The sequence below is a fragment of the Salvelinus namaycush genome, chromosome 2 (genome assembly GCF_016432855.1).
Source record: "Salvelinus namaycush isolate Seneca chromosome 2, SaNama_1.0, whole genome shotgun sequence".
In the NCBI taxonomy this organism is placed as follows: Eukaryota; Metazoa; Chordata; class Actinopteri; order Salmoniformes; family Salmonidae; genus Salvelinus; species Salvelinus namaycush.
In genome coordinates this window covers 8099342-8116465 of record NC_052308.1, presented here as the reverse complement: position 1 = coordinate 8116465, position 17124 = coordinate 8099342, and positions in this window count along the sequence as shown.

Here is a 17124-nt window from a genome sequence, read left to right as displayed (position 1 = left end):
TTGTTGTAGTAGTAAAATTGGACCTAACGGCTGTTCTGCTCATCAAGCCTTAAAATGCTCATTGGTTAGGGGTTGAAGAGGGGGGAGTTATTAAGGGTAAGTTAACTCATATTTTTACATCTCGTCATAGATTCTTTGAAAATACGGTAAGGTGAGTGCTACCGCTTCAGGTCTTATATAATTATTAACATTTTGGTTTCATATTTCCGTACCATTGAAGTGATACTTAAGGATATCTTGAGTTAACGTATGACAAGATACGTTATTTATTGAAAGAACTTAGGTATACAGCTATACAGCTGAATTTCCTTGAAATAACGTAGTGACTATATTTTGTTTCTAAACTAGGACTGGTTGCATGCATTTTTTAACCTTATATTCAGATATTATATATGTTCTATATGATTTAGCATGTGGTGCAGATGACTCAGTTTTACATTTGAAATTCTGAACATTATGTGTTCGCATGATTTGCATGGTGCCATAATCCCGCCCATCTGTTGGATATTTAAAATGCATCAGCAACATATTAGGGACAGAGCAGCATACGTGTGTTCACGTATGCAGTACACTATAAGGACCAGATGTGAATAATTCATTTTTTGGGACATTTGTTTAATGTAAAAAAACTGATATTTTAGTGTACAAATCAAATCAAATTGTATTAGTCAAATGCGCCGAATAAAACAGGTGTAGACCTTACAGTGAAATGCTTACTTACGAGCCCATTACCAACAATGCAGTTAAAAAAATACGTATAAGAAATAAAAGTTACAAGTAATTAAAGAGCAGTAGTAAAATAACAATAGCAAGGCCATATACAGGGGGCTACCGGTACAGAGTCAATGTGCGGGGGTACTTGTTAGTTGAGGTAATATGTACATGAAGGTAGAGTTATTAAAGTGACTCTGCATAGATGATAACAACAGAGAGTAGCAGCGGTGTACAAGAGGGGGGGGGGGGGGGGGGGGCAATGCAAGTAGTCTGGGTAGCCATTTGATTAGGTGTTCAGGAGTCTAATGGCTTGGGGTAGAAGCTTTTTAGAAGCCTCTTGGACCTAGACTTGGCGCTTTGCGTGTGGTAGCAGAGAGAACAGTCTATGACTTAGATGGCTGGAGTCTTTGACAATTTTATGGGCCTTCCTCTGACAACACCTGGTTTAGTTGTCCTGGATGGCAGGAAGCTTGGCCCCAGTGATGTACTGGGCCATTCGCACTACCCTCTGTAGTGCCTTGCGGTCGGAGGCAGAGCAGCTGCCATACCAGGCAGTGATGCAACCAGTCAGGATGCTCTCGATTGTGCAGCTGTAGAACCTTTTGAGGATCTGAGGACCCATGCCAAATCTTTTCAGTCTCCTGAGGGGGAATAGGTTTTGTCGTGCCCTCTTCACAACTGTCTTGGTGTGCTTGGACCATGTTAGTTTGTTGGTGATATGGAGAACAGCATCCCTAGAAGGCCAGCATCCCTGAGTCGCATCTTCACTGTTGAGATTGAGACTGGTGTTTTGCGGGTATTATTTAATGAATCCGCCAGTTGAGGACTTGTGAGGCGTCTGTTTCTCAAACTAGACACTCAAATGTACTTGTCCTCTTGCTTAGTTGTGCACCGGGGCCTCCCACTCTTCTTTCTATTCTGGTTAGAAACAGTTTGTGCTGTTCTGTGACGGGAGTAGTATACAGCATTGTACGAGATCTTCAGTTTCTTGGCTATTCCTCGCATAGCCTTCATTTCTCAGAACAAGAATAGACTGACGAGTTTCAGAAGAAAGTTATTTGTTTCTGGACATTTTGAGCCTATAATCGAACCCACAAATGAAGGCCAGTTTCATTGCTTCTTTAATCAGAACAGCAATTTTAAGCTGTGGTAACATAGTTGCAAAAGTGTTTTCTAATGATCAATTAGCCTTTTAAAATTACAAACTTGGATTAGCTAACACAACGTGCCATTGGAACACAGGAGAGATGGTTGCTGATAATGGGCCTCTGTACGCCTATGTAGATATTCCATTAAAAAAATCTGCCGTTTTCCGCTACATTCGTAATTTACAACATTAACAATGTCTACACGGTAATTCTGATCAATGTTATGTTATTTTACTGTTCAAAAAATATGCTTTTCTTTCAAAAACAAGGAATTTCTAAATGACCTCAAACTTTTGAACGGTAGTATACTTTTGATTGTGTTGGAATTAATTGAATCATGAACAATGTGTACCATTTGGTACAATATACTGTAGTAACAATTAAATTCCAGTTAGTATCCATTGTTACAAGCTACTAGTTAGTTACCGCCTAATAGTAAATAATCAGGTAGATTCTAGGTGTAAAAAATAAACTAGAGCAGATTACTTTTTTATTTAAAGTGCTCTATCTGTAAAATAAAAGCGCAGAACATGTTTGATAGAATCTTTCCTTAAGTCATCAAGCAGCCTCAGCAGGGATGGAACTTAAGGATTTTCGGCACTGAACAGCCGGGCTAGTAGACCACAATTTGAACTAGACAGGATCCAAAATCTGTGTCATGCAATATTTGAAAGACAAAGTTTCTCTAGCCGGCGGGCTACTTGGGCACAAGTTCTATTAGGCTGGTCTGAAAAGTATTACCTCGGGCTCGAGGGCTAGATTAATATCCATCCCTGAACCTCAGGCTATCTTAATAAACACACAAGTTGTGCCATTACTCAAATTGACAGCTTTATTTTTAGTTCATTACACACTCCCAAGAAGACTGTCCGAAGCAGAGCTAGACTCCAGCAGTGTTCTTGACTCTTGCCGGGGGCTTAAAAATGAACTCCAACGCCTTTGATAGACACCAAAGTATATGCATCCTTCTGCAGAGCTTATTTTACCTTCATTTAACTAGGCAAGTGAGTTAAGAACAAAATCTTATTTTCAATGACAACCTAGGGACAGTGGGTTAACTGCCGTGTTCAAGGGCAGAACAACAGATTTTGTATCTTGTCAGCTCGGGGATTCAATCTTGCAACCTTTTGGTTACTAGTCCAACGCTCTAACCACTAGGCTACCTACTAGTCCAAGGTGGTCAGTAGATCCAGGCTATGCCATGCTGTGTGCTATCACAAAGAAAATCACTTGTTTCTCTGATACGTGGCTGTATAAAAGGTAACATTTATGTCGCAGTGAGAAATAGGAGGCATGCTTTATAACCAGTATGTGGGGCAAGATTCCACGACTGGCAGCATAAGTAATTCACCACACTGGAGGCAGGCTGTCTTGAAATGTGTTGCTGTTGTTGATGGAAAGAAGAGTCCTCTTTTTTGATAATGTATGTCTATTTGTATGTATGTGTTTACGTGCAGTATTACTCCTGTTGTGGCGTATGTTTGTTACTAGTTTTGTACATTGTTATATAATTGTCACACAAGTGCTTACTTAGACTACTTTATATCTAAATTATATAAAATAGTGTTGATACTGGATCAGTGATGCAATTTTGTCTTGTAGCTCCTTCCTCTTGCAAATATTTCAAATGGTGTTTCCACATGGTGTTTCACATGAACTCATAAAGGTGTTGTATTACAGAGTGATAGACAAAACAGATGCAGCCCTGCCCTGACTTTCAATGTGCAGTCATGAAACTGAATTAATTAACAACACTCCAAATAAAGTGTCCAGGTTTGATGGAATGCACTCAACCTCATAACCTTTGTGACTCCATTTACCATGTCCTGTTAACTGGTAAATGTGATGTTTAACTTTATCCACTTGGTAGCAAACATTCACACACTGTCCTAACACCACGAAGTGTTGTAATAGTGTGCAGGTAAACTTGTGTCAATTTCACCTCTGAGGGAAGATTGACAAAGACCTGTGCGTTCTTGCTATGTAACACTACAGCAGCAAGGCCATTAATTTAGGGGCAGAATAAAGCTACACTATGAATCAACCAGCTTGACAGTGTGCTGAACCTACAGTGAGCCGTGAGAATGATCTCATGAAGGGCTGAACAGCAAACGAACACACGTGGCTCATTCCACAAAATGGGTGCCTTTTGGACATGTACACTTTTAAGAAATGAACTTAAACATATCATTTGTCATTTTAGGTGAACATTGAAAAAAAGGGGCCAATCCTTAAGAATACTTAAGGATTGGTGTCCTCCCCACGGGACGGTTAAGCTAACTTAGGCTAATGTGATTAGCATGAGGTTGTAAGTAACATGAACAATTCCCAGGACATAGACATATCTGATATGGGCAGAAAGCTTAATCCAAAAATGTCTATCAGTTTCACCATCATTGTAAAGGCCTAGTTATTTTGCTGCTTTAATAAAGCAATGGGACGCAAAATGCACCCATTTCGTGGAATGACCCGCGTACTTATTGCTAAAATGGTGCTAGATAAGTCTGAGTAACTCTGTCTTCCACCATTGACTGCACTGTTGACCTCACACTTGAAATGGCATCTGAGAGGTTCTCAAGTGTCCCTCCCAGCGATTTTTCACACGTACACTAACCACAGCTGTATAACTCACAAAAAACAGTTCCTTGATGACAAGGGGTTTTGGTGACAGACGGGTGCTGTATTTGAAGGGTAGTATTTGAATTGCCAAATGGTTTTCTGAATTATTTTCAATTAAGGGAGCTGCCAAGTTCATGCATAAATTCCACAATAGAGACTCAAGGTATGTTTGGCACATGCTTCACCATTATAACACACATTTTGTTAGTGTTATGTTCCTTTTGTTCTACTGCATTGTTTCCAAATACAATCATGTATCTTCTATTTTGTTTCTGCTTCTGTAAACTGACACAACAATAGTTCATTTAGATACAAGTATCTTCTTCATCGTTAGTCCGACATAAACATGTTTGCATTCTCACACACATACAGTACACACTGAGTGACATAGACTGACCAGGTGAATCCAGGTCAAAGCTATAATGCCTTTTTGATGTCACTTGTTAAATCCACTTCAATTAGTGTAGATGAAGGGGAGGAAACGGGTAAAAAAAAATGTTACGCCCTGAGACAAGTGAGATATGGATTGCGCATGTGTGCCATTCAGAGGGTGAATGGGCAAGCCAAAATATTTAAGTGCCTTTGAAAGGAGCATGTGTTAAACAAACCTAAAAAAAAATAGTTTTTATTTATTTGAGATTCTTCAAAATAGCCACCCTTTGCCTTGATGACAGCTTTACACACTCTTGGCATTCTATCGACCAGCTTCATTAGGTAGTCACCTCCCCCCACCCCTTTTGCCCTCAGAACAGCGTCAATTCGTCGGGGCATAGACTCTACAAGTTCTCGAAGCGTTCCGCAGGGATGCTGGCCCATTTTGACTCCAATACTTCCCACATTTGTGTCAAGTTGGCTGGATGTCCTTTGGGTGGTGGACCATTCTTGATACACACAGGAAACTGTTGAGTGTGAAAAACCCAGAAGTGTTGCAGTTCTTGACACAAACCAGTGCACCTACTATAATACTCTGTTCAAAGGCACTTCATAATTGTATCTTGCCCATTCATCCTCTGAATGGCACACATTCATGTGTATATATATATATATATTTATATATGTATATGTATTGTCTAAATTGTATTAAATACAGAATAGCTTTTTGCGGATTGACTATAAAACCAGCCCACTATGGCATATCATATATGTTTGGGCTGCATTTTTATTTGACACCTCCATCTATAGTTAGCCGTCACCCTCAAACCTCACAACTATGACCTCACGGCTATGACCTCACGTCTATGATCCAGCTCTACAAATTCCACAAGGGTGAAATTCAAACTGTAGAACACACATGCCCAACTAAAAAGATTTTATGCATTACCACCAAGTTAGCTGTACCTCTTCATATGGAATCCCATTCTAATGTACAGTACAGTATGTCAGACACATAAGCAAGTGAATGTCCGTAACTAACTTAATGAGGTATTCAGTAACTTGAGTTACTGAAATTAGAGGGCATTAAAACTTAAAGACCAGAAAGCAAACAGTTGCGACATTTAATACCCTCTACCCTTAAGTCTTTTATGTACCTTTTAAAGGTATTCAGCCCTGCTGAAGTTATTTTACACCCTAATCTTCCGATATCAACTGAAATTCCCTGTGGTCATACAAGCATCTGCTTACATACTCATAGGCAGAATAGCATTATCACTATGTTTCCCAGAACAACTAAACGGTATTACTACTACTTTATGTACATTATGGAATGTTGACCTTTCCTCAAGTCACATAACAGAATAACAATACTGGCACAATTAAAAAAGGTACAAGCCCAGGTTGTATTTCCCTCCATGCTGTTCCATCTCGTCCGACCCCCCCATTCTGCCAGAGAGGAGGGAAGAACGACCTACCTGCTTACAGTCCTCAATGCTCTCAGCTGTGCTCCTTTCAAGCAACACTGTGGCTACTCTGATATTTGAGCGCCTGTTCCAAGTTGTGCTCGGTAATAAATCCTAAAGAGCAACGTGTGTGTCTCTGCCTGAAGACTCAGCGACTGCCAAAACGAGTTGTTTTTTTTGTATTTGTGTTGAGGAGTTCGCACCAAAGACGTTTGGTTGGGTGGGTGGTGAAGAGGGGGGCCCCACTAAAGGTGGGTCTAACTAACACTTCCTTTACAGTGGCACTCCTCATACAGTAATGTTTATTAACTGGTTCCCATAACCACACTTTCACTTAAAATCATGAAAGAGAAAAAATATGATATGTTCTTCATGGTGTATATCCAGTGAATATAACACTGCAAGTTTGTCTAGACCTATGATGGTTATTTTCAATTATACATTTGAGTGTCATTCATTACTAGAAATAATAAGGTCTGTGTTTATTACAGTTGCTTTTGACTAAGAAATGTAGTATTTTGTGTGTGAATAAATTGTAGTAAGATGTAAATTGTTCATTTCAATAAATCAGTCAACAAAATGTAAATGAAAATACAGTGGTTAATGTTTTTTTGTATAATTTCAAAGATTAATTAATATATCAGAAAGACTGCTAATGTTTGACAACTCGATAGACTACCTAAGCTTTCTTTACCTTCTTGGTTACATCTCGCCATCCTCAAACCAATTTGGGAATAAGAAGCACTTTTATGTTGACTGTAAACCACACAGGTCAGGGCACCTGAGAAAGAAAAAGGGAATAAATGCATCAATGTGTATATATTTTTAAATACCAACGTTTATTATTGAAAATGACCAGTGATCGCTATTTTGGCTCAGTGGTTCATATTTGTAAGCTCTTCTGTGGTGTTGGAAAGGTTCTTATGAAGCGTAAATCATAAGACTTGAATTTGTCCCATTAAATTTAGTGTGGAACGTAACTTGGCTGTTATTTTCCTGTCAATTCTGAGGGGTATGGTAGTATTGATTACTGTCTCAATTACTGTAATTAATTTCACTGTGATTTCTATGGTTACAGTAACCATAATGGTCAATGTTTTGTTGTGAAATATTGTGTTCCCCCCCATTAAAAAAAATATAAAGAAAGAAAGAAAATAAATGTGCACTTGTCTTTTTTTTTTACTGTACTAACACTGCCTTTGCTGATAACTTCTTTATTGAGGAAAAATGTACTTAAAGCCAGACTCAGTAAGTGTCAGTTTAGTAATTTTGTTTAAATTTAATATTTTGTTTTGTCGGGCCAACAAAAGAAACCCAGGTAAGACGTCATAATATGCTCTAGAGTCTAGGCTACCTGAGAGTTGTCAAGCAGCTGCTGGGCCAGCCACCCTTTGATCCAGATCAACCAGTAGGCCTCTTCTAGTTACAACAAACATGCAAGCTGCTGGATATTTTTATTTAAATGTACAAGTCAACTATGAACGTAAGACGTGAAATGTTTGCAAGTACTGTAAGTGCACAATAATTTTTTTTTTTTACTATAGTAGGCTACACCACCGGTTTGCACATTTAGCAATGGTTGAATAATATATCGACAGCTGTGTGCTAGCCAGCTAAATTAGCTCGCTAGCTTTCTGTGTAACTAATGTATTAAAGTTTAATTTATCAGCAGACAATTAACTCAGACTTTTTTGTGTAAGGTTCTGTAATTCGTTTTTTAGTCAACCTTGTGTTCTGTTTCGTTGTGTTCTTGAACGTAGCCTGTTTCTTTGTGTTCTTGAACGTAGCCCTGTCTTTCATTTTTGTTCATTGATTTCACCTGTGTTAGTTACTCACCTGGTCTCATCAGCTCCTTATTTCGTTCAGTTCATTCTGTTTGTGCCTTTGTGAGGTATTGTTCGTTTTGACTCTACTAAGCCTTTTCCTAGTTCGTTTGTGAAAACCAGTTAAAGCCTTCAGTCCTAGTTTTGATTCACCTGCCTGTTTGCCTACCTGTGTATGATGATTGCCCGCCTGTGACCACGATTCCTGCCTTCTGCGAAGGCGAAACAAACACCTGCTGTGCTCTGCACGTGAATCTACACCTTTTTCTCCCTGAGTATTCATTACATTGTGATTATCATTGGCACTGTCCACAGCAGTGTGATACTAGCACTCGTGAGTGAGGAATGCCAGCCTTGCTGAATAAAAATCGCCCACAATTCAGTTTCCAGTTTTACTCAGAAAATCAAGCTAGCAACATCAGAGCAACAGAACGCGCGTGACAAAATGGTCAATAGGCCTACGCATCATAATTACCTTGAGAAATCTGACCTGCAATTTGTAAACCAAGCTGCTGTACTTTTAATAACTCGTAAAACTGTATTTTGTATCGCTTTGTAGTGACCCAAATGGAAAATTAAGCTTTAATTTATCAATTTTTGAAATATGGTAAACAAGAAAATAACATTTTATATTTTATTTGGGACTTACTGAGTCTGGCTTTAATACAACTGATATGTAGCTGTCTCACCTAGCTATCTTAAGATGTATGAAATGAATGTTTGGTAATGTACTGTAGCACTTTATGGCTGAAGCTTTTCTCCAGGTGTCACGATCGTCTTCTTGAGAGAGAGTGGACCAAGGCGCAGCGTGTGAAAAATACATCTTCTCTTTATTTAGAAGAACAAACGAAACAAAACAACAAAATGACGAACGTGAAGCTATAAATGACTAAGTGCAAACATGCAACATAGACTAGACATAGACAATTACCCACAAACACATGATGCCCATGGCTGCCTTAAATATGGCTCCCAATTAGAGACAATAAACCACAGCTGTCTCTAATTGAGAACCAATCTAGGCAGCCATCGACATACAAACACCTAGACAAGATATTGCCCCATTAAACCTACAAACCCCTAGACAAACCAAAACACATACTTCACCATGTCACACCCTGACCTAACTAAAATAATAATGAAAACAAAGATAACTAAGGCCAGGGTGTGACATAACCCCCCCCCTTAAGGTGCGAACTCCGGGCGCACCAGCATAAAGTCTAGGGGAGGGTCTGGGTGGGCGTCTGTCCACGGTGGCGGCTCTGGCACTGGTCGTGGTCCCCACCCCACCATAGTCACTACCCGCTTTCGTAGCCTCCTCCAAATGACCACCCTCCAACTTAACCCCACTGGATTAAGGGGCAGCACCGGACTAAGTGGCAGCACCGGACTAAGGGGCAGCACCGGACTAAGGGGCAGCACCGGGATAAGGGGCAGCACCGGGATAAGGGGCAGCACCGGGCTAAGGGGCAGCACCGGGCTAAGGGGCAGCACCGGGCTAAGGGGCAGCACCGGGCTAAGGGGCAGCACCGGACTAAGGGGCAGCACCGGACTAAGGGGCAGCACCGGACTGAATGGCGGATCCTGGCTGGCTGGCTCTGGCGGATCCTGGCTGGCTGGCGGATCCTGGCTGGACGGCTCTGGCGGATCCTGGCTGGACGGCGCTGGCGGATCCTGGCTGGACGGCTCTGGCGGATCCTGGCTGGACGGCTCTGGCGGATCCTGGCTGGACGGCTCTGGCGGATCCTGGCTGGACGGCTCTGGCGGATCCTGGCTGGACGGCTCATGGCTGGCTGGCTCATGGCTGGCTGACGGATCTGGCTGCTCATGGCTGGCTGACGGATCTGGCTGCTCATGGCTGGCTGACGGATCTGGCTGCTCATGGCTGGCTGACGGATCTGGCTGCTCATGGCTGGCTGACGGATCTGGCTGCTCATGGCTGGCGGAAGGCTCTGGCTGATCCTGTCTGGCGGAAGGCTCTGGCTGATCCTGTCTGGCGGAAGGCTCTGGCTGATCCTGTCTGGCGGAAGGCTCTGGCTGATCCTGTCTGGCGGAAGGCTCTGGCGGCTCCTGTCTGGCGGAAGGCTCTGGCGGCTCCTGTCTGGCGGAAGGCTCTAGCGGCTCCTGTCTGGCGGACGGCTCTGAAGGCTCATGGCAGACGGGCGGCTTTGCAGGCTCAGTACAGACGGGCGGCTTTGAATACTCAGTACAGACGGGCAGTTCATGCGGCGCTTGGCAGACGGACAGTTCAGACGGCGTTGGGCAGACGGGCAGTTCAGGCGCCGTTGGGCAGACGGGCAGTTCAGGCGCCGTTGGGCAGACGGGCAGTTCAGGCGCCGTTGGGCAGACGGGCAGTTCAGGCGCCGTTGGGCAGACGGGCAGTTCAAGCGCCGTTGGGCAGACGGGCAGTTCAAGCGCCGTTGGGCAGACGGGCAGTTCAGGCGCCGTTGGGCAGACGGGCAGTTCAGGCGCCGTTGGGCAGACGGGCAGTTCAGGCGCCGTTGGGCAGACGGGCAGTTCAGGCGCCGTTGGGCAGACGGCAGACTCTGGCCGGCTGAGACGCACTGTAGGCCTGGTGCGTGGTGCCGGAACTGGAGGCACCGGGCTGAGGACACGCATCTCAGGGCTAGTGCGGGGAGAAGGAACAGGGCATGCTGGACCCTGGGGACACACAGGAGGCTTGGTGCGTGGTGTAGGCACTGGTGGTAAAGGGCTGGAGACACGCACCATAGAGCTAGTGCGTGGAGGAGGCACAGGGCTCTGAAGACGCACAGGAAGCCTGGTGCGTGGTGTAGGCACTGGTGGTACTGGGCTGGAGCGGGGAGGTGGCGCCGGAAATACCGGACCGTGCAGGCGTACTGGCTCCCTTGAGCACTGAGCCTGTCCAACCTTACCTGGTTGTATGCTCCCCATCGCCCGACCAGTGCGGGGAGGTGGAATAACCCGCACCGGGCTATGTAGGCGAACCGGGGACACCATGCGTAAGGCTTGTGCCATGTAAGCCGGCCCGAGGAGACGCACTGGTGGCCAGATGCGTTGGGCCGGCTTCATGACATCCGGCTCAACGCTCAATCTAGCCCGGCCGATACGTGGAGCTGGAATGTACCGAACCGGGCTATGCACTCGTACAGGAGACACCATGCGCTCTACTGCGTAACACGGTGTCTGCCCGTACTCTCGCTCTCCACGGTAAGTACAGGGAGTAGGCGCAGGTCTCCTACCTGACTTCGCCACACTCCCTTTAAGGCCCCCCCCAAGAAATTTTTGGGTTGTACTCACGGGCTTCCAGCCTTGCTTCCGTGCTGCCTCCTCATATCGCCTCCTCTCGGCTTTAGCTGCCTCCAGCTCTTCACGAGGGAGGCGATATTTGTTGTGCCCAAGGTCCCTTACCATCCAGTATCTCCTCCCATGTCCATGAATCCTGTGTAGGTGGGTCCTGTTGCCGCTTGACACGCCGCTTGGTCCTAGATTGGTGGGTAATTCTGTCACGATCGTCTTCTTGAGAGAGAGTGGACCAAGGCTCAGCGTGTGAAAAATACATCTTCTCTTTATTTAGAAGAAGAACAAACGAAACAAAACAACAAAATGACGAACGTGAAGCTATAAATGACTAAGTGCAAACATGCAACATAGACTAGACATAGACAATTACCCACAAACACATGATGCCCATGGCTGCCTTAAATATGGCTCCCAATTAGAGACAATAAACCACAGCTGTCTCTAATTGAGAACCAATCTAGGCAGCCATCGACATACAAACACCTAGACAAGATATTGCCCCATTAAACCTACAAACCCCTAGACAAACCAAAACACATACTTCACCATGTCACACCCTGACCTAACTAAAATAATAATGAAAACAAAGATAACTAAGGCCAGGGTGTGACACCAGGGGCCATGTTATTCCGGTATCCAATAAATTATTCATTAGATGGACCTGAAAAGATAATGGATATTAATGTACATTTTATCACAGCCTTTGTAAAAACATTCCTTCCATTTTTTGGCACAGTGGTACAGTATATAATTCAGAGGGAGGATGTTAAATGCATCTGTTACAATTATTTAAAGCAATATGATCTTAAGAGTACATTTTTATTTTGTTTATTTCAGCATGTGCCTATACTGAGAATGTAAAGAACATGTTTATTTAGGCGCTGGTTGACATTTGGCATAGTACTTTAAAAGAGGCTCACAGTCATGCCAACTGTGAGTTGTTTAAGTTAATAGGGTAGCTATATATTTAGAACATAAATAAAAGTGAACTATTGCCCTTGATCCCTGACATAGGGAATTCACAGCAAGATGTCTGAAAGGTCGTCTCATCCTGTCGGTATCAAGCAGGACATAAAGTTGTTCTTGTCCCATTACAAATCAATACCATGACCATAACCACCACATACAAAGCAAAAACTCTTTATTTATTTATTCATTTACATATATCTCAAATTTCACAAACCTTTCCTAGCAATTATACAATACACTGTATGTGTAATGAAAAGTTAAGTTATATTATCCTTTTTAAGCTAAGTTACTTGATAAATCGTTTTATGGTTTTACACATTTTGCGGTTTTACAAATTCAAAGCCTTGCCCCATAAGGCTTAGTAGTAGTGTCCAATGTTATGGACTTGGTTTATGAGTTCGTATTAATAACTGCCTACTTGCAGAGAACGCACCTGCATTGGCTGTAATATTAAGTGACCTTATATATTTTATTACCATTGGCAAAACCTACCAACACACTTAGCAACAGAGAGCTTGGTCAGATCATGCAATTGGAGAGCAAAATTAGACCCTGAGGAGCAGACCTTGAAATGCCCAAGCTTGTTTCCTTCCCTGAGCTGATCGTTTCAAGACAATCTTCCTGTGCTCACCCTGCTTTGCCCTTGCAGTAAAACTATTGCACTTTGCCATTAGAGGCAAGAGGTGTCATAAACCTGCCATATTACCAGAATTCATTATGGGGGATATCACTTTTCCATCCTCTCGAAAACGTCATCTCGCATATTGCTAATTCTCTCGTTGTGATAATGAGATAACTAGACAGTGTGTAATTTACATAATCTGTACATTATTATGTGAAACAAATGGTTTAGGTCAAATATAGCAACTGCCTGGACTTAATAATATGTTGTCAGGTTTATACTTAGGGCTCGATTCAATCCATATTGCCGAAGTTCGGTGTTATAGCTCTGAATGAATGCAGTCTCCGTATAACGTGGGAACATTGCCTTTAAACGTCAATCGTGCTACAACGATGATCTTCAGCTCTATGGATTGAATAGCCAGCAAATAACTGTAATTATTAGTCGTGACATGTGGACAAGGATGACATGTAAGAATACTGTCTACGCTTGATCACAGGACCTCCTTAGGCCATCTCTTCTCTGTTGATACCATGTCCATGGTCACCACCGTGTTTGGGTGGCTTTAAATGTAATCCTTATACAGAGAAGGGAGGGGGGGTATACAGGTGTACATTACATCCTATGATGTTGTACAGGTAGCCTAGTGGTTAGAGTGTTGGGCCAGTAACCGTAAAGGTTGCTGGATCGAATCCTCGAGCTGGCAAATCCACTGTTCGAATCCACTGTTCCCTGGGCGCCGAAGATGTGGAAATCGATTATGGCAGCCCTCGCACATTTCTGATTCAGAGGGGTTGGGTTGAATGCAGAAAACACATTTCAGCTGAATGCATTCAGTTTTACAACTGACTAGGTATCCCCTTTCCCTTTACATGGTATACAGGTACAGTTGAAGTCGGAAGTTTACATAAACCTTAGCCAAATACATTTAAACTCAGTTTCTCACAATTCCTGACATTTAATCCAGGTAAAAAATCCCTGTTTTAGGTCAGTTAGGATCACCACTTTATTTTGAGAATGTGAAATGTCAGAATAATAGTAAAGATAATAATTTATTTCAGCTTTTGTTTCTTTCATCACATTCCCAGTGGGTCAGAAGTTTGGTATTAGTATTAGTATTTGGTAGCATTGCCTTTAAAATGTTTAACTTGGGTCAAAAGTTTTGGGTAGCCTTCCACAAGCTTCCCACAATAAGTTGAGTGAATTTTAACCCATTCCTCCTGACAGAGCTGGTGTAACTGAGTCAGGTTTGTAGGCCTCCTTGCTCGCACACACTTTTTCAGTTCTGTCCACAAATGATCTATGGGATTGAGGTCAGGGCTTTGTGATGACCACTCAGATACCTTGACTTTGTTGTCCTTAAGCCATTTTGCCACAACTTTGGAAGTATGCTTGGTGTCATTGTCAATTTGGAAGACCCATTTGCGACCAAGCTTTAACTTCCTGACTGGTGTCTAGAGATGTTGCTTCAATATATCCACATAATTTTCCTGCGTCATGATGCCATCTATTCTGTGAAGTGCACCAGTCCCTCCTGCAGCAAATCACCTCCACAACATGATGCTGCCACCCCCGTGCTTCACGGTTGGGATGGTGTTCTTCGGCTTGCAAGCCTCCCCCATTTTTATCCAAACATAACGATGGTCATTATGGCCAAACAGTTATCTTTTGGTTTCATCAGATCAGAGGACATTTTTCCAAAAAGTACGATCTTTGTCCTGATGTGCAGTTGCAATCCGTAGTCTGGCTTTTTTATGGCGGATTTTGAGCAGTTGCTTCTTCTTTGCTGAGCGGCCTTTCGGGTTATGTCGATATAGGACTCGTTTTTACTGTGGATATAGATACTTTTGTACCTGTTTCCTCCAGCATCTTCACAAGTCCTTTGCTGTTGTAAAGGGATTGATTTGTACTTTTCGCAACAAAGTACGTTCATCTCTAGGAGACAGAATGCGTCACCTTCCTAAGCGGTATGACGCCTGCGTGGTCACACGGTGTTTATACTTGCTTACTATTGTTTGTTTCAGATGAATGTGGTACCTTCAGGCATTTGGAAATTGCTCCCAAGGATGAACCAGACTTGTGGAGGTCTACAATTTTTTTTCTTAGGTCTTGGCTGATTTCTTTTGATTTTCCCATGATGTCAAGCAAAGAGGCACTGAATTTCAAGGTAGGCCTTGAAATACATCCACAGGTACACCTCCAATTGACTCCAATGATGTCAATTAGCCTATCAGAAGCTTCTAAAGCCATGACATAATTTTCTGGAATTTTCCAAGCTGTTTAAAGGCACAGTCAAGTTAGTATATGTAAACTTCTGACCGACTGGAATTGTGATGCAGTGAATTATCAGTGAAATAATCTGTCTGTAAACAATTGTTGGAGAAATGACTTGTGTCATGAACAACGTAGATGAGCGGTTGAAAAACGAGTTTTAATGAATCCAACCTAAGTGTATGTAAACTTCCGACTTCAACTGTACTTAATGTAACTAACGTACTTTCTCACATGTTGTTGTTTTTATTTCTAATTCAAAAGGACACAAAATCAATTTCAATGATAATACTTAGCAGGGTGGCCTAACTAATTAACAAGTTAATGGATATATATATTTTTTTCTCCATATAGCAATTTTCAAATTGACCGTGGCCGGGACTGAAACCTTATTACCAATAATACCTTAATAAACTAATAATATTGCTTACTGACTGTATGTAACATGGTTAGTATGTAACCGTAGTGACAAATATCAACATAATAGGCAATGTATGACGTCTGAGAAGACGTCATACATTGAGCAATCGTGTTTGTTCCCTGCCATTTCTTTGTTTTGGTATAGCCAACCCCCTTATCTGATTGCGTGCAGCTGTTGTCTCATCATATATGTTGATTTGAAAATATATAGATTTTGCATGTTGTTTTTGTATTTGTTATTTTTTTAGATTTGATTTCAAGTAATACATTTATGTTTTGTGACATTTTACTCAGCCTGTGGCTCCAATTTCAATGTTGGCACCAAACCCTCTAAATAGGCTGTCAGGTCCATTACATTGTCACAAATTAACTTTTTCTCCCTGGAAACATTTTTCTGTCCTGAAAATATAATGTTGAATCCAGCTGAACATATTTTAGGTAATCTGGCAAGTGTGTTCTAACAATGAGTACACTTTGATACTTAAATTGGTTACTACCTGGTCCAAATTATTTTAATGTTTGGCGAGAAATCCGAAAGAACCCAAAAAGCAATTATTATATAATTTTCTAAAATAAAAATACAACATTTATGTTAAATAAAGTGTAATTACGAAGTTATTACACATAATTCTCTCATCGACTCAAAGGTAGAGTGTGTTTGCAATGTGGGTGGGAAACAATTAATTGTATAGTCAATGGGAGAAACAGCTGTCTTACCTCTTGATACATCAAACTTCACCTTAACTTGTAAGACGCTCTTGAAGTTTCCGTTTTTGTGATTGGTTCCCTGACATCTTTCACGTAGGGTAAAGACATTTCTGTTTTCTCAATCGGCTTGTTTCCGCAGTCATCTTATATGAGTCAGGCACAGACAATGAAGTCTCAGTTTTCATCAAATTCCATAACAGGAGTTCCCACAACTGGCTTCTTATAACTGCCTCCATCTGTTTCCAATGCTCTGCCTCATAATTTACCCCCTCTTCTGGTTCTCTGTCGACACCCTGACTGCCACTTTGTTTGCCCTCTGTGTATGTCCATTTGTTGATATCCCACCCCCCCCCCCCCCTTTTATTGCAACCATATCAGAGGTTGTACACTATATACAGTACCAGTCAAAAGTTTGGACACACCTACTCATTCAAGTGTTTTTCTTTATTTTTACTGTTTTCTACATTGTAGAATAATAGTGAAGACATCAAAACTATGAAATAACACATCATGTAGTAGTAACCAAAAAAGTGTTAAACAAATCAAAATATATTTCATATTTGAGATTCTTCAAAGTAACCACCCTTTACCTTGATGACAGCGTTGCACACTCTTGGCATTTTCTCAACCAGTTTCATGAGGAATGCTTTTCCAACAGTCTTAAAGCAATCCCCACATATGCTGAGCACTTGTTGGCTGCTTTTCCTTCA